Below are 25344 nucleotides of genomic sequence, written 5' to 3'. Positions count from 1 at the left end.
GGATTAGACCAGGCACTCAGTTGAAAAGATTACTCTGCTAGTCTGATGGTCATGCACAATCTTATTGCCAATAAACTCTTTTGCCCAAGTTCCCACGCAAACAAGTAGGGTTTCTCATGGGAAATATGTAACTTTTTGAAACACATGTATACTGAATTATGTATTTGTTTAAAAAAACAATAGACGTAACAGTACCTTAGAGGGAATACCATGCTAGAATAGTACAGAATATTTAAATGTCTACTAAGCTTGTATCATAGGGGGTTTAAAATAATTTTAATAAATGATTTTAATTGATGGCATAATTCTATGAGTGACCTTTACAACAGATGGTGAAAATTTGCAGCCCTGCGACCCAATTCAGCTTGTATTTTTGCACTGCCTATCTGGCTCAGGGTTTTTAAATTTTTGTATGTGAACGCTTTCCCAACTTCACAGCCTCCCTCTCCCTACCTTACTATTGTCTGATGCCCAACTAAATTCAAAGTTTGGTGTAACCTGCCTGGCCTCGCAGGAAGCTGAGATTGCGTCCCAGTGGATTTTCCTGAGACCCATGCTTAGAAGCATTTAGTGACACATGCAAAACAATTTTATATACTTTTAAAAATTATCACATACCTACATAAAAAGAGTGAGAGTTTAAAATCAAAATGTTGTCATTTCAAGATTTCTCTCTCCTCTTCTACTGTTTGCACTAAGGACCCCTGAGCTGCAAGAATGCCAGAAGAGGTGGACACAGGGCCTGCAGAAGGGGAAGCAGCAGGACCAGCGTGAAGTATCTTTGGGCGGGCCACTCGGTGGCCTCACTGCTGTTGATCCATGGAGGTAGCATCGAATGTGGAGCCACTGTTGAATCAAGCTGGTTTAAAACAATCTGTTTCTTAAAACCCCAGTTGATTTGTTTCCGTGTAACATGAACGACAATGCTCTATTACTTGATGTACCTCTATAGCCTGAGAATGAAGAGTGAGGTTTTCAACTATAAATTGTACTTGGAGCAGAATTTTAGACCGAGGAAGGTATGAACGGACGCAAAGCCTTACTCGATGGCTTGACTTGCTCAGGGCGCTTTTGCTTATTTTTGCTTGCATGTGTAGCTCCTCACGACCTTTTGGAGAAGTCAAAGTATTATCATCCCGGAAAAACCTGCAACTGATGACTTTTTTGCTTTAGCAATATAACTAAATGGATTAATTTGTGCTTTTTACTGCACATCATCTTTTTATTTCATGATCCCCGCCTCAGGATTAAACTTCAGGGGAGATCAAAATGAAAACGCCAGCAGAACTGGGGTGCCTTCCGGATGAGGCCAGGACCTGACTCAGGGTTCGCCTGGCTATAAAAACTCCCTACAGTTCACTGAATGCACCGAAGGGCAAGTGGCCACTAAATCTCCCGGAGAACAGGCACCGCTGCCCTGAGCAGTGCGGCCTGGGTTGATGGCTGAGACCAGAGAACAAGCCACACAAGAGCCAGCAGCTCCAACTCCCCTGTAGACTGAGGGAGCCCCCGGGCTTCTCACCGGGACTGGGTCGCCAGCACTGATGTGCTCGGAAGAAGCGAGTTGGACCAGACTGCTCAGCCTGAACTCGGACTCCACCTTTCTGTCTAGGACACAACAGGGGGACAGGCTGCCTGCTTGCTGAGAGGCATCATTCTGGGCCAATAGGTATAAAACTAACACAGGTGAGAGCGGGTAAGATACACCCTCCGAGGCACTCCTCCCGTAGGCCCTTAGGACACATAATGACTCAGAGAGCTTTCTAAGGACTGGATCTTGGGAGCCTAAGCCAGACAGTTAAAGACATCAAAGTCATGATGAGCAAGAAAACATCTCTCCTTCCTTCTCCCTTCCCCTCTGCCCCAGCGGTGAATTTACTTTCCCTTGTTTCATCTCAAAGAATTTAATTTTTGTTCCTGTCTGAAGGTGCCAGACAGAAACACTTTCCACGTGAGTATTTTGAGACCCAAGTTTTGCAACTTGGAATTCACAGCACTGTGCAAGAAGTTACTGCTAAGTGGGAATGCGCATTTTAATATTCTTTAAGACTTGTGCTAAAAGGAAAGGAGAGGGAGAGAGAGATAGAAACATCAGTGATGAGAGATAATCAATGATCAGCTGCCTCCTGCTGACCCAAGCCCACAACCCCGGGCAGAATCAAACCGACCTCCTGGTTCATAGGTCGATGCTCAACCACTGAGCCACACCAGCCGAGCTTCACTTCACTTTGATGCTGCCTCTTAGCTGACAGCCCTGGAGAACAAGAGTGGGACTTACAAGAGGAGCATGTATTCAGCGGGGACAGGGGGCGGCCTCAAAAGGAAGCTACAGGGAGCTTTGATTTCGATGAAGAGATAAGTTTACTTTTAGGGAGGACTTCTTCTAGTCCCACTTTGTAGTCCCCTATTCCTTCTGTACTTTACTGAGGGTATGTACGCTTCCTCTATACAGTATCCAGTGACATTTTTATAGATGGAAGATGAATGGATTTAATGTCAAAAAGTGTGATCCCCTAGGACATCTCAAAACTGAGGCTAAGAAAAAAAAAGTTGTCCAATCAGCACCGTGGTGGCCAGAGAAAGCAACCACGGTCCTTTTCAGTATAATTACACGGTCACTGTTGTTTTGTCATAGAAATGAAATTAGCAGGAGGCCAGTGACTAGAAATGAAAACAGTCAGAGCCTAGGATGTGAGTAAGGAAGGTGAGCCAATCGTTCCGTTTCCCTGTGACCTCATGGTTTCCTAGGATCTGGGGCTTTTCGTGCTCAAACAGGGATGGTCCTGGGAAAATCAGAAAAGTTGGTTAACCTAGGCTGGTGGCAAGCTAAATAAACACCGCGTTCTGTTCTTGGTGTGGGTTGGACTCTTCATTCAAAGGTTTACAAACGTTTCCTTGGTGAGACACCAGGCAGTGCCATTGTCTGGGAGCATACATTTGGAGCACGTTCCCTGGAAGCTGGGTCAGAGGCAGGGCAGAGATCTGGCTGGCACCATGCCTGTGCCTTTGTTTTCTAGCTTCAGGCCCTGAGCATGGTACAGTCTGGAAGACGGCAAGGGGGCAGAGACTGATGAAAAGCAGGAAGAAGTCCCCTGGAGGTGACTGGGTGCAGAGAGAACAGGAGATGGGTAGACCCTAGAGCAGTGATGGCGAACCTATGACACGCGTGTCAGAGGTGACATGCGAACTCATTTTTTTGGTTGATTTTTCTTTGTTAAATGGCATTTAAATATATAAAATAAATATCAAAAATATGTCTTTGTTTTACTATGGTTGCAAATATCAAAAAATTTCTATATGTGACACGGCACCAGAGTTAAGTTAGGGTTTTTCAAAATGCTGACACACCAAGCTCAGAAGGTTCGCCATCACTGCCCTAGAGCCTGCCAGGGCATGGCCCTCACCCCAGACCAATTGGTCTACACATGTTACCCCAAGCCGGCTCAGTGCTTTCCCGCCTCCTCTGACCCAGAATGCCGTTCTTCTCCTTCCACAGCTGCGAAAAGGAAATGCTATCTGTTTTTCAAGGGTCTTTGAAAATTCCACTTCTCGGAAAAGGCATCTGTGAACATCTCTCCTTTAAGCTTCCGCGGGGCTAATCTTCAGCCATTTAGTATCTGCCCTCTGGTTGTATCAATAATTGACTTGTAACGTCCTCTCTCCCCAGCTGGTTTGTGGAGGGGTGGCTGAGGCTGGACCACTCTTTTCTTTTAAAAAATGCCTCTGATCTGATGCAGTGTGCCCCGTCCACAACGGTCATATCAGTTGTCTAAAGGAGCACTGTCTAATAGAAATAGAAGGTGAACCACGCAAGCCATTTAAAATTTTCTAGCAGTCTCTCTGAAAAGAAGTCAAAAGAAATGGCTGAGAATAATTAGCCCAATCTATCCCAAACATTATTTCAACATGGAATCACTATAAAAAGATTATTAATGAGACATTTTCACTTAACTTCAATTGTACGAAGTCTTTGAATTCAGGGTGTATTTCACTCCAGCACTTCACAATTTGGACTAGACCCAAATCAAGTGCTCGGGAACCTCATGTAGCTAGTGGCTACCATATTGGACAGCTCAGGTCCAAAAGATAAGTTGAGAAGATGTATTGCGGCAGTTGATGGAGAATTTACACCGTAGAAGGGGTTTAGTTTCTACAATCAACGAGAAGATACCATGAGTTATTTAGAAGACTGCAATAAGTTGTCAACATGATGAGGCTGGAGCAGTGGTCGGCAAACTCATTAGTCAACAGAGCCAAATATCAGTAGTACAACAACTGAAATTTCTTTTGAGAGCCAAATTTTTTAAACTTAAACTATATAGGTAGGTACATTGTTATTAACTTAATTAGGGTACTCCTAAGCTGGCCTTTGCTAAAAACGGCCTCAATCTGATTGAGGTACGTTCGCTGAGGTAGACCCCTTCCAACTCTCCCATCCACACTCGTCTTGTATCCTTGTTTCGTCTATCTCCTTTCATTCATCCTCTCTATATGTCCACCCCCCCCCCCGCCCCCACTTCTTCTAAATAGACTCGCCCAGGCCGAAAACCGACTTCTGCGCATGGGCAACGAAGTTTCAGTCGCACTGTATGTGCGCGCCAGCACGTGGTATTTTGTGGAAGAGCCACACTCAAGGGGCCAAAGAGCTGCATATGGCTCGCGAGCCGCGGTTTGCCGACCACTGGGCTAGAGGTTAGGGAGGTAAATTCATAGAAATCAAGAGGAAGGGTTGTTTCCGTGCTAAAGAATGGAAGGAGGAGGAGGAGTGGCAGAACTCTGTGACTGACGGAATGTAAACAAATAAGAGAGAGAGGAGCAGACAGCACCCTGAGGTGCCTGGAGTCCCGGAGAACAGTAAGGAAGTGGGAGAGAGATGCCAGTCGGAGAAAGAGGTGGATTTGTTTTCAACCATATAATTTCAGGTGCTGGCAACAGACGCAATGTGGAGCAAGGAGGAACGAGGAAGCCTGGCAAAGCAGCTTTGGGGATGGCTACTACTACATAGAGTGAGCCTTAGAAATGGGTAACAACTGAGGTCGTGAAGGTGAATGGAGATAAGAAAGATTCAAGAATTTAAATTTATGAGTTCCCTAGTTGACAAGCAGGACAAAAAGTTATCAGGCCCTGGCTGGTTTGACTCAGTGGATAGAGCATTGGCCTGTGGACTGAAGGCTCCCAGGTTCGATTCCGGTCAAGGGCACATGCCTGGGTTGCAGGCTCGATTCCCAATAGGAGGGGGCATGCAGGAGGCAGCTGATCAGTGATTCCCTTTCATCATTGATGTTTCAATCTCTCTCTCCCTTCCTCTCTGAAATCAATAAATGCATATATATTTTTAAAGTTACCAGGATGGTAGGAAGAAAGCAAAGAGATCAGGGGAGCCCTGGAGGGGTGGGGAGACAATTGCAAGATGGAAATGGACAGAAAGCAGGAGAAAGTTGGAGGCAGATGAGAACTGAGAAAAGTCCACTGGCCTTTTAGGAAGCCATCTGTAGGGCAGTTAGAACTTTTGTCCGGGCTGAATGAGAAAAAAGAAGGAATTCCATGAGCTGCACTCTCTTTCTAAGCCCCCCAGTCTCCAGTCCTTAGAGCAACAGACGGATGGAAGATGTTTGGATTGAGAAGCCGAGTATTTGGAGCAGACACAGGCCCAGCAGGAATCCTGGCAGAAGACAATAGAGACTAGCAAGGGTGGGTGGAGCTCTGGGTGATGCTTGATTAATGGCCAAGGTAAAGAAAACTAGAGACAAGCCAAGTGAAGGGTGCGGGGGGGTTTCATAGGGTTCAGGACTGAAAACCATTGCAAAACCATTATTTGGTCTTAGTTAAAAGACAAGTGGGGGTTGGGGGGGAAGGCATAGAAAAGATCATTTGTCATTATAAGGTCTTATTGTATTTTTCCAACCACTTTTTCAATATTTTATTGCTTACCTTAAAGGATGGGCAAATATGAAATGTGTCCAGTGGAAAGTTGCCTTTAAATTTTACATATTTTTGAAAGGGAGTGGAGAACAGCGGTGGCCTAAAAGCCCTTGAAACTCTAGGGGCCTGAACTCCAATCCAATCCTTTTTCTCTTTCAAGCCTACTCAGTAATAACGCAAGCATCAGTATCCAGTATCCAACAATCTGGGGGGGGGAAAGTTGGGGGATTTTAGCTTCGTCTTTGCTGAAATAGCTTGGGGATTATGGAGTCAAAATTAGAACTAGTAAGAATCAACTCATTCAGTCTTACAAGTTAAAGTCAATCCCTTATTTGTGAACATGGGCTTTACTTGGGGTTGTATGTATTTGGTAAGTGTAGGAGTCCAGGGTATTCCGTTTATTCAGCTACGAAAGTGTTTTGAAATTCCCTGGAATTTCCTTAGGAGTTCAGACAAACCTAAGTGCGTCTCAAATCTTTGGAGGATGACAACCTAAATTACTCCTGCTGAAATGACTAAGTTGGAATTTCTGTTTCATGCCTGAGGATTCCAGAATCTTGACAGATGACAGCGAAAAGGGATCACTGGGCAGGTAGCTCTGCTGGTTAAAGCGTTGGCTCCATATGCCAAGGTTTCAGGTTTGATCCCCAGTCAGGGCACATACAAGAATCAACCAATGAATGCGTAAATACGTGGAATAACAAATCTCTCTCTCTCTTTTCCTCTCTCTCTCTCTCTCAAAAAAAAAAAAAAAAAAAAGTGATTGAGGTATTCCAGAGAAGGGGAGGTGGAAAAAAGGGGGTTGAGAGCATTACTCAGATAGGAAGAAGTTTCTAACTCCATTCTAAGCAGCAGGAGTAGAGTAGTGCAAAAGGAAATGTGGGTGAAGATGAAGTCAAAATAGCTTAATGCATTTCAAATACTGTATTTTGTCTCTAAATAGTCTATTCTAATTTCCCTCACTGCCATCATCTGTTTTAGAGACTCACGTAGATCTGTGGACGTGCCATTCTTCCTACATCGAGATGTTTTAAAAGCTGAGAAATAACTAAGGATCCGATGAGGGGTTCCGCTAGTCAATAGTTTCAAACAGGAAAAGGAATATGTAGGTCCAAGACTAGCAAGTCAAGATACTCATCAACCATGGAGCTTGTGAGGAAGGACTTATTCATTTTTGCCTAGCGATGAAGTAGCTTTTATGATTCACCGCACAGGAACACAATGTGTTTTTGTTTCAGGAAGTACCCAATTCCGATGGGCAGATTACTAGATAAACTCACAGATTGGCATTCTGACTACATTGCCAATTTCTAAATGTCAAATAGTTTATCCCCAACCATTGTGTTGCGGCCTAATCACAAACTGTCCCGTCAGGGTGGTTAAGTAAAAAGATGTGAGGGAATCTAATCTCTTAACCTTAATAACAGCAACTGCTATTTGAAAAACACAGGTGAAACATTTTAGATCGGATCCCTTCACCCTTAGGAATGAGACAACGTTTGCTGAGTGGTGGGGAGTGTTCGCACTCTTGTGCAACACTTCCTAACCGTTGTGGGAGTGAGTGAATCTGGCGTCAGACTCAATAGTATTAATGTGCCTGTTGTCATTAATGAGTATTTGCACAAGGAATCCGTTTTATGCTGTAAAAATAAGTTCATATTGACAGAGTCTCTATTCCTTAGGACACTCGCTGGAATAGATAATAATGCCCTTGTAGCCATGGTGCTACTTCGACTTCCAGTTCTTTAACGTGGTGGATGACGGCTTCTCCATGTGCGTGAGCTTCAGAAACACTCACTGAAAGTTTGTGCAAGTAGCTTTCTCAGGAGCGAAGCCTCAAACCTTTCATTAGGTTCTGTTGGGAACACATGTCTTAAAGGAGTTAAGAATGATTTAGAATATGACATTAAAAATATACCTGTAATGTGCCCTGGCTGGAGTGGCTCATTTGGTTGAGCATCATCCTGTACACCCGAAGGTTACCGGTTTGATTCCCCATCAGGGCACATGCCCAGGGTTGCAGGAGCAATCCCTGGGAGGGGGCGTGCCGAAGGCAGCCAGATCCATGTTTCTCTCTCCCGTCCTCTCTCTCTTTAAAAATCAATAAAAATATTAAATACATGTGTGTGTGATGCATCAGTATGATTTTGGCGCTTTGCCAACGTTAATAATATTACTAGTATATCCATAAAAAGAAGTTTACCGCTTTTTTAAACAAAATAAGGTAGAACTTTCCAACAAAAAATAACACACATTCACTGTTCAAGTCAGTGTTTTGCCTCCTTTCGGATGAAAATTAACATAGTTGCACACTGTGACTTTCATCTCTCAGAGACTCCTAAAGCAAACAGCAGCACACAGCACGAGAACCTCCATTGTGTAACGTCTCTTCTCTCTTGGAAATAGCAAACGTCATTTTCTTACAGCGCGGCCCCAATGGTCAGGACTACCCTAGTCCCATTATTGGAGTTTTCAAAAATAGCAACCGCACGTTTATAAGCCTTCATGGTGTTTATTGCTAAAGTAGTACTACTCGACAAAGCACACTCATCGGGCATCTACTTATGATCACGATTCTATTTTATCATCTTTCTATCCGTACTTACAAAATCTTCTGAAAATGAAAAGTAAACGCAGCACAAAAACCCCACTGGGAAGAGCGCTGCTCGGAAAGGCCTCTGAGGTGGGGTCATCCCGGGAAAGCGAAAATTTGGGGACTCGCCGCTCCCCGCCCCGCAGGCCCAGCTGCCCAGGCCCGTCGCCCGAGGGGCCGCCCACCGCGGGGATTGGCCCGCGCCGCCGGGAGGTCGGGGCGCGGGCCAGGCGGGGTGGGGGTGGGGAGCGCAGGGCGGAGGCGGGGGGAGTGGGGGTGGGTGGAGGGGGCGGTGCCGCCCAGCCCCGCGCCCCGCCTCCCGCGTGGCTACTGAGCAGGGCGCCCACATGCCCAGCCCGCTTTCTGCAGCCCTGCGGCCGCGCTGCTCTGTGCGTGGACCCGTCCCGCGTCGGTTGGTCTCCAGTCCCCGAGCCGCGGACCCGACCCGCTGCAGCCGCGCACCCTCCACCCGCTGCAGGCGCGGCCCGAGCGCTGCCCAGTAAGTTGCCAAGTCTCCCTCCGGCCTCGCGGAGGGGCCGCAGGCGATGGGGGGACCGGGGCGCCGAGGGCTGCGTCCAGCTGCGCGCAGCTGCCCGGAGTGCGCGCTCCAGCCGCGCTGAGACCGGAGCTCCAGGGGTGCGGGATGGGGCTGCCGCCGCGAACCCCCATCCTTAGGGCTGCGCGTCTCCCCGTCTAGCCCCGAGGCATCGGGGTCCGCGAAGGGCGTGGGCAGCGGGAGCTGGGAGACGACCTGGCACGGCCGCTCCGGGGGAGCCCGTTAGCCACTCTTGTCCAGAGGGTCCCCGGAGGGAACCCCTCTCCGAGAGGGCAGACCGCCCCCCTCCCTTTCTGCACCCCGCCGGGGAGTCCCTGAAGTCGCCTTCCGCTCCCTGGGGGTTCTTGATTTACATATAAAACATCGCTTGGAGTTTTCGCCTCCTAGACCTGCCCTGGACTGGCTGCACAGGTAAAGTGGCCCGCGGTGGTGCTCGGGGTGTTTTAAAGTAAGAGGGTGCCGTCTTAGACCCGTTGGAGATGGGCTCTACTTTTTAAGCCTATTTCATGCAGTTTTCAACCTTGAACTCCAAATGCCATTCCTGATCCTTCTGGAATGACGGGGCCCATCAGCCTCAATAGCCTTCCACCTGGGAACTTGACAACTTCTATTGACACGACGCCCAATCCATGGAGTAAGGTCCGCAGAGATTGTGTCTTAGAGATATTGACAAGAAATAGCTCGCAGGTCATCTAAATGGACACAGTACCTAGATCCCAGGAGGAAAAAAATGTTCAAACTTGCAAGTATTTATGCAGAACTGCTTACCCAGCGTTTAGGTGACAAGACTTTCAGGACTGATCCTAAGATTTCTCTACTCATTTGTACAGAAACACTCCTTTTAACGAGGGGATAGGATCAGATGTTATTCCAAAAGAGCTCTCTGAATCGTGGCTGGGGACCTGGCATATGAAGTTAGAGTGAATGTGCCTCGGTTGGTACTTTCTCATTCTTGCCCCAACTTCAATGGCCTTCCCTCCGCCCGTCCCCCCCCCCCCCCCCCCCCGCCCCGCCTCCCTCAGGATTAATAATAATGATCTCCTCAGCAAATTGCAAACATTTGTGTTTGTGGTCTTTTTCTAGGGAATATAAAGGGTAAGAATATCCATCATATACTCTCTTATGGTTGCTTTTTCCCTTTTGTAATATTAAATCCTTTTTACCCCCTTTTAATTGCACTAAAGCTTAACATGAAATAAATGACTTCTCACTGCAGAAGATCATAGGCGCTTTTAATTTCTCCTTTTACTACAAAGTTGCTAGTGGTCTACTCTGGGAGGCCACACTTGTTAGGATTTTCACATTTTCTCCCTCGCCCCTCACTTGGTTTCCACTGTGCCTTGGTTAGGGAATGCCGTGTCTCTTAAGTCATTTTAATCTCTTAGGATTTATCATGCCCTTGGAGACCAGAGTGAAATCTGGGTGGTATCTGCAAGGACTCCGCTTGCAGCCTCCTTGGCCTCATCCCACGTCAGCACAGCCCTTTTGATTCCAAAGTATCTAATCATTATCGCTGGACTTAGCAAAGGAGAAGGGAGGCTGGGAGGGGAGACCTGGTGGCTGTTGGACTAGAAAAAAAAAAAAAAATCCAGAATACTGTGGAGTGTTTCACCTTGTATTCTCCTCTAGTTCTGTCTTTAACATACGTGCCTGAAGAAGTGTGAAGCTCATGGTTCTCGCTTTCCTCGACGAACCTGCTCACCTTTGCAGGGCAGGCGTGCCTGGGCCCCTTGCTGGATGGCCCCGCGTTTGTCCTCTGCTGGTGCTTCCTGGCTGACGTTATCACTGCGCCTCCCGGCTCTTCTGGCCAGACCGGGAGCCTCATCCCGTGGCTACTGCGTCTCTTTTCAGCCCACTTTTTCACAGGAGCTTTCCCTTTGAGTTTTCCTTTGGGGACGTCTCTATTTAGCCTCGTTTCTGTCTTCCCTGCTGTTTTATCTCCGCCTGCTGCTGCATATCTACTACCTATTCAGAAAGGTATGTACTGTTCGAAGTGTTCAGAACCACCTGCTGGCTTTATTCCGGTGCCCTTCAGCGGCCAACTTTCAGAACAGAACCCTGAAAACACCCCGATGCTGCGGTCTGTTTCCCCAAACAGGATACACACACGTTGATTTTTAAGCACCGGCTTCTTTTACACTACTTGCTGGGTGTCAGGCATTTAGAAAATGAGCAACGCTTGCAAGGGCACATGTTTCTGCCTATTCACATGTTTAGTGCTATGCGCCTCATTTGAATGTTTTGTCATCCAACTGCATGCAGGCATACCTCATCTCACTGTATCACTTTATTGGGCTGCACAGATGTTGTGTTTTCTACAAATGGAAGGCAAGACCCTCCACCTGCAAAAACATCAAGACTCACTTTATTGCAATAGTCTTTTTACTGCAGTGGTCTGAAATCAAATGTGCAATATTTATGAGGCGTGCCTGTAGTAAAAATCCCGGTTGCCTTCAGATTTCAATTATGAGATGCCACCTGTCTAGTGGTTTTTGAAAATCTAAGTGGTCAACTCATTTCTACACCTTTAATCTGAATATTCAAAACTACATAGTTTATAGCCTTGATTAAAAAAAACTAATGACATTGTTTTTTTCATTGTCATCTGTTTTAATAACTTTTCGTGCTGTTGTCTAACACAGCGTGTGGCACATAATGTGTGGCTCCGTACGTGTTTATTGTTGAGTGAATGCCACTGATTTCAGTAATTCGAGAAAGGATGTTGTGTCTGTCTTCAAGTATGTATTTCTCCTCTGAAAATTAGTGCGTCCCTACTCTGTACCAGACACCGAACCACCAAAAGTAATGTGTAGCTCCAGCTTTCGAGGGATTCTGCACCTATTTTTACATTCTGTAAACCCTCCATTGAGGGATTTTAAGGGAAGTTCTTTATTTTGTTGTAATTTTACATAGAGTAACAACACCTATAAACAAATGGCTTCGCATCATCTATATCAGAAAAGAAGTAAGAACACACTCTCTAAGGCAGCCATACCTGACAATGATTGAAATACGTTTTGAGAGGTGCGATGTTAGGTGATTTCACTGTTGTGTGAACCTCACAGAGTGCACTTACCCAGTCCTGGATGGCACAGCCTACTACGCACCTAACTCACATGGTATAGTGTATCAGTCCTAGGCTGCAAGCCTGTACAGCATGTTACTGTACAAAACAACACGAGATTAACTCAGAGAAAATGATGCAACCCAGGGACACGGCAAACACAAGAAGTGTGAGGCTGCTGCCAGTGTAGCAAGGTATACTGTTGGCAGCAAACAATTTTTTGTAAGTAGAAAGAGTACATCCTAAAACAATGATAAAAGTATAATATAGTAAATATATAAACCAATAACACAGTCGTTTATTACCACTATCAAGTATTATGTACTGCACATAATTCAGCACAGTACCAGCCCCACCACAAACACGTGAGAGATGGATTGTGCTATGACTGTATGATGGCTGCACCATCACTAGGTGAGAGGAATCTTTCAGCTCCATTACAGTCTCACAGGACCACGGTGGTATATGCAGCCCGTCGCTGACCGAAACATCGCTAAGCAGCACGTGACTAGATGAAGATGATGCCACTTAGTAGTCCATCATCAAAAGCTCACATGCTTGGTGTTTCTGTTTAAATGGCAGTCACAGATTTGTCCTGATGCTTCTCTTATTTTCCTTTAATTGCCTTTCTGGCCATTATTTCAGAAGGATTGTCAGTGATTCTGGGACTCTTTTTGACTTTAAATATTTCTGAGAATGGCCTCCACTGCCACTAGTTAACTTCCTCATTGGTAAGTACAATTAGTATTGACTTTAAGATGTTAGTTAATGTGGTTTCTATTTAAAAGGCTGTGTTCCATATATTCTGTCCTTTTTTTTATTATTCTTTTAGGAGGGTTCATGATTATATATATGCTAGAGGCCTGGTGCTCGAAATTTGTGCACTGGGAAGCGGGGTGTCTCTCAGTCCAGCCTGTGCCCTCTCGCAGTCCAGGAGCCCTCAGGGGATGTCCGACTAACAGCTTAGGCCCGCTCCCCATGGAGAGTGAGCCTAAGCCAGCAGTCGGACATCCTTAGTGCTGCTGCAGAGGTGGGAGAGGCTCCCGCCACCGCCACTACTCTCGCCAGCCGTGAGCCCGGCTCAGGGCTTCTGGCTGAGTGGTACTCCCACTGACCACCAGAGGGCAGCTCCTACGTTGAGCATCTGCCCCCTGGTGGTCAGTGTGCATCATAGCAATCAATTGTTCTGCCATTCTTTCGATTTGCATATTAGCCTCTTATTATATAGGATTTTTGAAATCTTTATTGTGAAAGTATTTCATATATCCTCTTTCTCCCCCATTGACCTCTCCTAGCCCGCCCCCACCCCTACCCTAGGCCTTCACCACCCTTTTGTCTGTGTCCATGAGTTATGCATATATGTATACAAGTTCTTTGGTTGATCTCTTCCCACCCACCCACCCTCCCCTGCCTGTTCTTATTTCAAGGTTTACTTTGGATCTGTCTCCTCTGGGGAGTCCATGGTTCTCTGTTTTTCTGGGTGTGCATGGTCAGGATATATTGTTGAAAATCTTGGGGTTTCTTGCATCCAAGATTGCATCATCAAGCTGGAGTGTCCTATGTGATGATTTAGTGCTGCCAGTGTCATGTATTTAATTGTATGCCTCCTCCCTACCCCACTGCAAAAAAGAAACCAAGTTAAAGACTAGAACCCCCACCGCACACCCATTCCCGTGCTGCACGCTCACGCTCACACCACTCTTTACAACCTGAGCCTCATCTGGGATGGGGCAGTGGGCCGATGATGTAAGAACATTTCATAACCTTTCTTCCAGGAATTGTGGGGAAAAAAGAGCCCTGACTGTTTTGTAGTCATTTTTCGCATATTTTGTGAACAATACACAACAAAGAATTCTTATGTCCCTTTTGTTTCTGGCTAGTTTTCCCCACAGTTGTGGGGAAAATTCTTCTCTTTCCTTAACCCACTCTGGCTTCCTCTGGGCTCCCTAAGTCTTCGTACAATCACAACCAATGGAATGCTGTTCATGTGGTCAAAGCCCACTTTCTTCCAGTGGAGACCCAGTGAGCCCACTGGGTAGAGCTTGATGTCACCAGAAGCCTGAACAATACTGCAGTTTAGTTAAGATGCTCTCATTTTATTACTGCCCATCTTTTTTTTTTTTTGTCAGATTTTAAGATCTTTGGATCTATGGATCATGGAGTCTTCCGTGATCATCATTTTTTTTTTAAAAAAAGATGCTTATTCATTTAAAAAAGGCAAGTAATAAACCTGAAAGCTCAATTTTTATTTATTCTTCTGTGTGGGCACAAAGCTGTTATGTGAGTTGGTAAGTTGATCATGATTAGGAAATAAAGGTTGTTCTGTTAGGGTCTTTTCTTGCCTTGGCTCTGGGAATCCAGCTGGCCTCGTGGTAAATGGTGATGGTGAAGGTCATGGTGATGGTCACTAGTGGAATTCACAGTTAGAGCATATTCAACTAAATGAGGACCCTTTACATGTTCAGCCTCATTGCTTTACTCTCTTAATGTGAACTCGGGGCAGATTTTCCACATGCAATTCAATGTGTGCTTTTAAAAATCATACTAAATTCTCCAGAACTTGAAATATATTTGAGTGCTGGAGGTGGGACATCATCCCTGTATCACACATAAAGTGTATTTTCCCAGCGCCTGTGTCATAACCCTTCCTTTCCACATTCATGCTGTCTGGTGTCTGAAAGAAGGTATCAATTTGGTGGAAGCAACTGGATTTGACTTTTGTGAAACTAATATGCAAAATTGATAGTATTTAGCAATTGTGTGAGCATCCAGATTAACAAATACTGTTTGGTACATTGGGATTCCCTTGGAATAGGGAATAGGACTTTGTCACTTTGATTCTAAGAATATCCTATGAGGCATGCTATTTGGAGTCTTCCATGATCAGCAGTTAGTTGATCCATTTTGGATGAATAAGTGCTGTGTATCGCTATGGCCCATAGAGAAGCAAAGAATGAATAACTTGGTCCCTCTTCTCCGGGTGTTGACCACCCAGTGAAGGAGTTAACAAGTGCACACACAGCGGGGAGAGTGCGATAAAGCTGCCGTTGAGTGACGCAAAGAGCTGAAGGGATCAGGAGGAGAAGGCAATCTATCCTAGAGTTTTCTCTTTGCCACATATGTGATGTGTTCCCAACATAAACCAAATGGTCAGTCAGTTTAGGTCCTGTCATCACCATACGGTTTCTATCACTGCTTTTTCCTCCAATAGTCGCTCTTTGGTAAAGCTTGGGCATCTTGGACTTCAGTTCTGGCTGAGCATTTTGGAGAGCAACAATACTTACTCATAACTTGGCAGAATTGCTCATTTTTACTACCCTGAGCTTCTAGAAAATTGTGACATTTAACTGCCTATTCAAACTATTCTGAAAGACCTTAGAGAGGAAAGGTAAAGCACATTAACAGATTCAGGTTGAAAAGAGATTACATTGACTTGCTGTCTTTTCTTATGCTGCGTTTCATACAGTTTTCATCAACTAAATTTGAACGAATGGTACTTATAGTTCTTTGACATACATAGAAGGAGCTTTTCCTCTTTTAGTCTAATAGCCTCTCCGTTCTGATTTATACTTCAGTGGAAGGAAGAAGACCCGTACATTTGCATGTAAGACGCTCCTGCCCCAATAATTTGGGTAAGATTTTTGGGACTTCAAACTCTCTGAATTCCAACGGGTGGGCACGTGTGTTTCAGGAACCCAGGATGAGAACGCTGTAATTCAGAAGCCATTTCACCTCCTGGGGAAAGTATCTGAGGAGAAAACCCTTTGGGGCAGCATGAGGCCCTCTTGGCCATTTCTCCTTTTCTCTTGCTGATGTCAGACTGCTCATGGCCTCCAAGGAGAAGCTGAGAACTGGCTCAGAAATAGGCGTGGCTCTGGGGGGCCCAAGTTAAAGAGCTGTGACCATGACACAATGAAGACCATTCTCCTTTGTGGTGTGTTGGGAGTAGTTCCCTGGCCTCAGAGGAACACTCTGGACTTTAATTGTCTCTGGCATCACCACCCTTCTTTCTTCCAAATTCTCAGATTCACAGATTTCTGTGCCTACCAACGGGCCAGGAAATAAGTTTGATTCTAAGTGTAGCCGAGATCATTCTAATTGAGTAGTAGCAAATCTATAATAATAAACGCATAATATGCTAATTAGACTGGCTGTCCTTCCGGAGGGAAGCCCTGGTCTCTGGTGCCAGAGGGAAGCTGGTGCTGGCAGCCGGGGGAAGGAAGGCCTACTCTTGCACGAATTTTGTGCATCGGGCCTCTAGTATATACATAAAAGAAAAGGAAGAAAAAGAATGGATAAGACTAGCCAATGCCCTCTTTTCTTACCTAAAATTGGAGCATCTTTAGAATGACATTTGAAATCCAACCTTATAGCTCAGTATCAGTCTGATGTGGATCCTCTTGTAGAAATGTCCGGTTTTTTATAAACTTATTGTGTAGTAGAACTGAAGAGGTTATATGTTTTAAAGAGCAAGGTAAGCATCAGTGCAGAGCCTGGTCAGTTTTTAAAGTATAAACTAACCGCAAGCTTTTCTTTGTTACGGGTCATGCTCACTTAATAATGTGCCCAGTGAATAGCAGCGAGGCAAAGCGAGCAGTTTAAAAGTTGAATTCCCCATTGAATTTCTTATCTTTTGCAAAACTTGCCTTACACGTGGTTAAGATTTGTAATGCTTTGTTGCAAAAAAGCCCTCTTGAAATGCATTACATTTGTGGCACTGCGGCTGTGGAGGTGGAGTAGGACTTGTGTGTGCTGTGTTCATCAAGGAAACAGCACAGAACACATTTGCATGCCGCTGAGAAACCCTCGTGGGTGTTGGTAACATTTGTACTATTGGAGCTTTGGCAGCATATCCTGGGCTGACCCTGTCTTAAACTCTCCCTGAAACTTAGAATTTCACCTTGAAAACGAAATTGCTTTTTCATTTTCATGATGGCAATACACGAATAAGGTCAGCACCGCCGTGAACATGGCGCGGCACTGTTGAGGTCGTTGGTTTTGTAGCCTGTACTCTGACCTTGACAGGGGATGGAAACCTGTCTTGTGGGCAATTTCTGAAGTCTTTGAAGGGTTCCTCTCCAGCTTCTCTGGCCGGGATAGTTCCCGAGTTCCTGGAACGATGCATATGCCAAGCACAGTGCTTAGATTTGGAAGGGAAGCGGGCTTCTGAGAAGGACATTTCAGAGCTCTCTTTTTATAGATAAAGAAACAGATCTTACAAGGTCAGACAGCTGGGGCCAGAGTTGAAGACTTGATTTCAAGCATTTTGACTTGACAGGAGCACTGAGTTCACCCCTGGCCATTCTGCTTTTGTGGAAGCATAGCATAGTCACTATAATCCACTACTTCCGTGGCAGGCGTTTTATAAACGGGCATCAAAGCAAAATTTTAACTTCAAAGTTGTTAGATTTTTAAAACCCTCTTGGAAATTAACATTTGAATAAGACATTTTAGGATAGTGGCATTCTTATGATGTCTAACTTTTTTAAACGGCATGCTCTGACCAGAAAAACCAAACCAAAAAGAAAGCTGTCATCTTAACCTAAAAATGAAGACTCTACCTACAGGTTCTAAGCCACATGAAGTCATTAGATTTAAACCTCAGATGTGATGCTTGAAACAAGTAGGCTGTGTTGGGAATGCTGCTGTGCTGTCTTCTTTAAAAGGCTGTTTGCATTTTTATTTTTCCTGATAATCATCGGTAACAGATGGTTCGCACTTAGTTCAGTGAACCAAACAAAAAAAAAGAGCGGACTTTGCATAAAATTTCTGTTGATAGTGCAGTTTATCTCTCTGAGATGGACCAGATGCCCTTTCTGCATAACGAGTAGCATATTTACATTTTTCTGATCTTGTTTTGCAGCCTACCAGAGATTGTGAAGGACAAGCAACCTGGTGTTGTCACCTCAAACGTTAAAGTACTGACCTATTTCTTGTCCTACATTGCTAATGCTGGGTGTGTTGCATCCCTCGACCCCTTCTAAAACTGATCAGTTTTTCCAGTGACTTTGAAAACTGAAGGCACCATTTAATTCATCGAACTACCGGAAATAGTATAAATTGACTTTGAGCCTGTGGAAAGCATTGAGAACTCACGTTGTTTCTCTAATCCCCGTTTTGAAAGTATGTAGTGTAGCTGCTCTCTATAATCGACTTTCTGTTGGCCGATGGTCACTGGCCTGTTCGCAGTTGCGGTTGGCTGTTGTGCGCGGTGGTGAGGGGTGGAGGTGGTGGCGGCGGCGTAAGGTAGGCTGGATGGTGCTGCTGAGGTGGAGTGCGGAGTGCAGGCGCCAGCTGGAGTGGTGGGCACAGTGGTCATTGCCAGTTCCGGTGAAAGACTACTCTGTTTTAAGAATGGCCCTGCGCTTCATCCCATATCACTCAATGCTTTACTTCTTAGACCAGGGGCACCAGCAATGCTGACCTTTATCATTTCACTTCTGACTTCGTAGACGTAAATCAGAATTCAAGCCCTTTTCAAGAAGTGGAAGAAAGGGGCTCAGTTGATTGAACTAAGTGTAATTTCTATCAAGTGAAGTAAACAGGGAATAGAGAATGCAAGAAATCTTCCCTCCCTCCCTCCCTTCCTCCCTCCTCCTCTCTCTCTCTCTCTCTCTCTCTCTCTCTCTCTCTCTCTCTCTCTCTCTCTCAAGAAAGTGATGCATGTAGAATCATGTTGCAGGAGGAGAGAGTAATCTTTCTCTAGTGTTCACCTCAACGGAACTTCTACAGCAGTTATTTCCTGAATTGAATTTCCCGCATCTTTAGGGGCAGCACCGAGGGCTTTAAGTCGGGGATTCTTGGCTCAGAAGAAGCCTGTGTTTCTTTTCAAGCAGAACTGCGACGACCCATTCCCCATAGGCGTGTGTGACGTGAGCGTGAGCTGGAGCTGCTACCTGTGCAGACATGCCTGCAGAAAAGTCAAACAGGAATGCGAGTATTTTCAGAGTTAGAGACAGTGCAATGTTGAGAACATTTCTAACTGTAGCCAACACGCAGCATTTTCTCCTTAACGTCTCAATCCCCAATATTAAGTGTTGGTTTCTTTCCAGTTCTATTTCAGTGCCTTGGAAAAGAGGGCTCAGAGCAGCAGGTCCCTAAGCTCCTTTCCTGCTCTAGGAGAGAAACGGCAAGCAGCCCATTCTCATGTGTTACTCCCCAGGGTTTCCCCTCAACAGCCTCTGACACCTCTTCTGACCACACCTGGTGTGCTGCTACTCACAGATGTTGGAGACCCTGCTCTGTAGGCGGGGCAGTGGCAGCTGGTGGCTGTTTAAGATAGTTCAGCTTATAATTGAGAGAGCATGTACAGCTGGCTCCAGATGCTTCTCCTCCTCCTCCTCCTCTTCCTCCCCACTCCCCCCTTTTCCTTCTCCTCTTCCCCCTCCTCCCCCTGCTGGTCCCCCCCTCCTCCCTCTCATTTTTCTTCTACTTGGAAGTGTGAATGCATGAACTATCCAGTTACACCTGAGCCTGGCTCCCCAGAGGCGCAGCTGTCGAGGCTGAGCTGGTTTGTGGAGCGCGCTCGGGGTGTCTCCCTTAACTATCCGCTGTCCTTGGCACGTAGGTTGTATTTTCCTCTGGATAAGGTCAGCCTTGAAGAACATCGCTGCCTGCGCTTGGCAGCGGCATTGGGGAGCGCGCCAGTGTGTGGGAAACCGCACGTCAGCATCTGCTTGGTGGTATCTCCGCTTTCCTCCTCCCCCTATTCTCTTCCTACACTCCCTTCCCCGCAGTTCTGACTCTGACTGCAGACTGCAGGATGACTGGCAAGGTTTCCAGAGCACAAAAGCAAACCGTGGCTACAGGGAGTGTCTGTAACTTTTTAGACAAATCTGCTTCCCCATCATTTCTAGCATCGCGTTAGCAGCACCCTGTCGTTCCTCTAAGAAAGGGCCCATGTGGTGTTTTCAGCCTTTCTTGGCCATCACTTTTAGTCAGGGCTTTTCCAGGTGACTTTTACGTGGAGCTAGGAAATGCTCGGTTCATAATTTGAATTAGAGTAGTATATTTACTGCTCTAGGAGATCCTGCTATATCAGTTATTACATTCGTTACTGTAAAAAGTGTTCACAAGATGGATTCAGTGAATTAGTTGTGTACTGGTATTCAAGTAGTATCTGTTTCTAACGCATTAGTCATTATGTCTATACTAGAGGCCCAGTGCACAAAAATCATGCACTGGGATGGGGTGGGGGGGTCCCTCAGCCTGGCCTGCGCCCTCTCGCAGTCCTGGATCCCTAGCTCCTTACCATCTGCCTGCTTGCTGCTCCCTACCACTTGGCTTGCTGCTCCGTAGCACTGCCGAGGGGGTGAGAGAGGCTCCTGCCACCACCGCTGCACTTGTCAGCCATGAGCCCAGCCTCTGGCTGAGTGGTGCTCCCCCTGTGGGAGTGCACTGACCACCACAGGCCAGCTCCTGCATTGAGCGTCTGCCCCCTGGTGATCAGTGTGCATCAGAGCGACTGGTCGTTCTGGTCGTTCCACCTTAGGCTTTTATTATATAGATAGAATAAAAGAACTATTGCCTGGATGCTGTGGCTCAGTGGTTGAGCATTGACCTATGAACCAAGAGGTCATAATTGTATTCCAGGTCAGGGCAAATTCCTGGGTTGTGGGCCCAATCCCCAGTAGGGGGCATGCAGGAGGCAGCTGATCAATGATCGGCGATTCTCTCTCATCATTGATGTTTCTGTCTCTCTTTCCCTCTTCCTCTCTCTGAAATCAATAAAAATATCTTTTAAAATAATAATAAACTATCACATTTAAAAAACATCTTCTGACAGAACATGATTTAGTTCAGCTTTTTTAAAGGATAATGACCATTTTATAAGGACTTACTGTTTCAAGGCACTAAACTTTGGGGGCTTTACGAAGCCTAAACAACAAGCCTGCCCACTGAAAAATGTCCCATTTACAACGGAGATGCTGAAAAACAGAATTTAGAGAGTTGGTCCCTTCACAAGCCACTTCTTAACAAATGGTGACATACACAACCAGTGATTTCACAGCATTGTTTGCCATTCTTCATGCAATGAAATCTTTGGCTCAATGGCCCAAAGATAAATGTTAAAGTTGATAATTTAATTTTTCTTCCTTTTAAAGCCTGTGGCCACTGAGTAGTTATGGAATGCCCCCCGCACCCACGTGCAGAACTTTCCTGGGCACGCAGATACAGACACAAATGAGAAAGGACACGTTCTTTGAGCTCTTGGATCTTATATTCTAGGTCAGACTTATTGGTGTCTCCGTACCCAGAACAGAATAACAAACAACATGGCTTTTTCTCAGTGCAAAATAGTAAGGAATGGTGGGGAACTGTGGGGAACCAGAGAGCAGTCCATTTTAAAAACACCATGTGCCCCAAAACATACACTGGGAGTTGGCAGGAGAGACTGATAAAACATTAACAAAGAACCCAGCAGAGTCCCTCATGGTGTGAACGGAGTAGATGTGGAATGAGAATGCAGCCCAGAAAACCTGTATTTTTATTCTAGATCTGTTTAAATATGTCAGAGCACACTGGTCTACACAGCCATAGCACGTATATTTTTCCTTCTTAAAAGTACACTGAGAGGAAGAGACAGGGTAATATTTGCAGCTGTCGATGGGAGTTGACTCCTCGCCGCTATCCAATTTTGGAATAACTTAAAATTGTAAGTTTCCCAGATTTCCCTTTTCTCTTAAAGCCACTCTGAATGAGAACAGAGCTCAGTTCTGCTCTGCTCTGTAGACGGTTCTTTTCCTGCTTCTTAGATCCCATACTCATTAACTAGTGCCTTCAGTATCCTTTCATGCAGCCCAAATGTTGTCTTGTGAAAAGGATCAAATAAGCTTCAGCTATGTTAAGTGCTGGAGGCATAACAGTAATGAGGATGACGGTGGTGGAAACTGATGAATTGAAATGAGGAAGATACAAATCTCCTCATCGTGTGTGGCCTGACTATTCCCACTGCTTACTTTTTCATTGTCTGGGCTACGTGGGAGAAGGACGGAGCTTCTCTTTCCGGTCTTGTAGGAAAGCATTTTTATGTGTGATGGATAGGGGCACTGGTAGAGCTGTTACTGAAGGTGTTACTTGTACCTGCTATTCGGAATGAAATATTCCACCCAAGAATATAGGGAAAAGGGGAGAGAAAGAGGAATTTTTGTTGTCTACACTGAAATAGACTTGTTGCATCAGGTGAACCTTTAAACTTAAGAGAGGTTTACCAAATCAGTATTTACTTCATCTGAATGGTGGATATGTAATGATGTAATGGCCCTTGACCCTTTTCCAAAGTCATCAATATTATGAGGACATACCTGTGGGTTTTTTGTGTTCTAGTCACTGTGAACTTACGTGACTGCTGCTCTTTGGAAAGAGGATGTTGAGTTGGTTGAAGGTTTGGGCAATATGGACTTCAGTGTAAGCTACCTGTTATCTGACTTTGTGTATACATACACAGGGAATCATGAAAAAGTTAGTTTTTCAGCTACAACAAAAAGAAATCGTACCATTAAGTCATAGAATCTCAGTTGGCAGATGCCTTAGCTAATACCTATCTAACTAAACCTGGTCGTAGAAATTTCTGAATCATTCTGAAATGCATGTTCTCTGTTTAAAACAATGAAGACCTGACACCCTTAGGAAGTGGCAGCTTCGTATAGGGAGGAACACTCTTGATTAGGGAGGTCTGCATGTTGTTGGGTCAATGTCATACCCTTTTTACATTTATTTTGTTTGGAGTTGTCTTCTCGTGTAATATGGATAGAGTCCTCTTCTTACACATTGCCATTCACATTTTTTAAAGAAGTGATCATCTCTCCCCCAAGACTCCCCCAGCCAAGATCGAAAGAAGCAAAACGTAGAAATAATAGCAATTTGTGTTTCTAACGCTCTTTGGTATTTGCCAGACACTTTCTTGTCCACTTATTCCTTACAGCAGTTCTGTTTTAAAGATGAGAAGACAGAGACCCCAGTGACTTGCCCGGCACGTGGCTGGTCACTCTCAGAGCTTATTGGCAGACTCCCAGCAGGGTTCTCTCTGGGCTCCTGCTCCATCCCTGCTTATTCTGCCCAAATGCCTGCAATTTCTTTAATTCTTCTTCAAGTTGACGTGGTTTCCAGGCCCCTCACCCTCTTCTGGCCACTCTTTACTGTCCATACTTGGTTAGCATTTTAGAAAAGGATGGTGGCCACCGCCAAACATCCATTCAGAAATATTTGAGCGCTCTGAGTGACAGGTGCTCTGTAGGGACTTGTGACAAAGCAGTCAAACGAAATCCCTGCCCTCTTGAAGCTTATGGTCGGAGGGCTTATATTGGGGCTCACTCCCCTGCCCCACAACCAACATCCAAGGAACTAAAGACTTGGACTAGCAGACTCTGTGATATTAAGGAGTTCATGTGGGAATTCACTAGGCAAACTTCAAAGGATGTAGCAAATATATATCTGTTATCTCTGCTGGTTTCCCCTTTTCATTCCTCCAAACAGATTCCGTCTGTGGATTAAGAAAATACTGTTGACTTCAATTGAATTATACCAAATTATTTGCAGGCACAAAACGAGGCCATAGAAAAATTTGGGGTAATAGAAGGGGAAGGTCTCTGATATTACCAGAGGCCATTTGAAATAAAATCTAAGCAAAACTAAAACATGAAAGATGTGATTTGCAGGGCCACAAGGCTTCATTTGTTCTGAAATATGTTTTGAATTCCGAAATATGGGGAGAATTAAGAATACTAGCTATTTGAGAACCCAAGAGATGGATAAGGAATGAATCAGACAAATTGTAAAATAAATACAGTGTTTCAGAAAACCTTGTGTTTTAGTAAAAGCAGCAAAAGTCTTCAGCTTTTATGTTAAAGCTTTCTTATATTAAATTATTGCAGGTTTCGGTAGCTAGAAGAAGTGAGTTTTAATATATGTTAGAATTTTATTTTTTATTTAAATATATTTTTATTGTTGACAGTAGTACAGATATCTCCCAGTCCCTCCCCTCCTTTACTCCCCTCTTCCCAGCCCCCAGTATGTTAGAATTTTAATACAGACATAAGTTATGATGCTTATCTAGTTACTTTTATTGATCCTTACATTTTTTTCTCCATTGCTTATATTTTAATAACGATTATACTTTCAGTCTTAAGGTAGTAATGGTTTATGAATTAGAAAGGTTAAACTCTATTGGAGATGAGGTTCGAAAATTCCAAAGTCTCCCAAAAAATTTTTTGGTAACATCTGGATAATGACCTTCCAATGATCTTTCATCAGTTGGTGTTTGGCTGCCAAGAGCCATAATTCTGCATGTGTCCTTGCTTCTAGGCTGTGTGGCACAGAAGAAAGGGCATGGACTTCGGAGTCTCACAACCTTGGGTTCAAATCTAGCTCTGAGATCTTGAGCGAGTTACTTAGCATCTCTGAACATCAGTTTCATCATCTGAAGATGGGCCATTTCTGCTGAAGTGGTTGTGAAAATTAAATAAAATAAGGTCTATCCAGTGCCCAAAACGTAACAGTAAACCAATGAAGGATCCCAATTACTTCTTTTTACTTTCACATTCCATTTTCTTTTCCTTTTTCTTTCCCTCCCTCTTTTCCTCCCTCCCTCCCTCCCTCAATCCCTCCCTCCCTCCCTCCCCTCCCCCACCCCAAATTCAAAACGAAAGGAGCAGTATCCTGGAGCTCTTCGGCATGCTATATTGAGCTGGATGACGTCATCATTAGCTAACACCGGCTTGTAACCAAGCTGTTCCTTAAGGCATGCTCTGGATAGAATTTCATCTCCGTTTAGGGTGTGTACTTCATAACTGGACTATTTACTGGCAGAAAACTGTCTGTGCTTTGCTTTCTGGGATGTGGTTGGTTAACCCTTTGCTCCTCAGAGCACTCCATTTCCTCAGTCCTGTGCTCACTGTGGGACTCTGAGCTCTGAAAGAAATGTGAACTTGGTGTGGGTCTCTTTAGATGGTGCACACCAATCAAAACCGTCAGTGGCTATAACAGAAATGGGCCATTTGCAGGGGAGGGGGAGATGTGGGTGTTTGTTTGTTTTTTTTTTAATTATGAGACTTTATGACATTGCTCCTAAAAGCCTACTGCCTATATTGTATCTTATTATGGAGAGTCAGACAGACTTGAGTTTGGATCCTGACTTTGATATATATTAGGTAGCATTTAACCTCGCAAAGCTTTGGTTTTCTGATCTGTATACCAGAGATTGTAGTCGTA

General features: G+C 44.9%; 1 protein-coding gene across 2 annotated transcripts in view; it reads left to right on the top strand.

The window, feature by feature from the left end:
- Positions 1-8862: 8862 nt before the first annotated feature.
- Positions 8863-25344, top strand: part of SLC7A2 (solute carrier family 7 member 2) — a 51691-nt gene continuing 35209 nt past the window's right edge. The window contains exon 1 of one of the 2 annotated variants that reach the window (XM_036299576.1): positions 8863-9014. The gene's annotated coding sequence lies outside the window, so the exon portion shown is untranslated. The remainder of the gene's footprint in view (positions 9015-25344) is intronic. The other variant, XM_036299575.1, reaches the window with a different exon arrangement.

This window comes from Myotis myotis, unplaced genomic scaffold (assembly GCF_014108235.1).
Source record: "Myotis myotis isolate mMyoMyo1 unplaced genomic scaffold, mMyoMyo1.p scaffold_m19_p_3, whole genome shotgun sequence".
Classification (NCBI taxonomy): Eukaryota; Metazoa; Chordata; class Mammalia; order Chiroptera; family Vespertilionidae; genus Myotis; species Myotis myotis.
The sequence above is the reverse complement of the archived record's forward strand: the minus strand, read 5'-3'. Positions and strand labels throughout refer to the sequence as shown.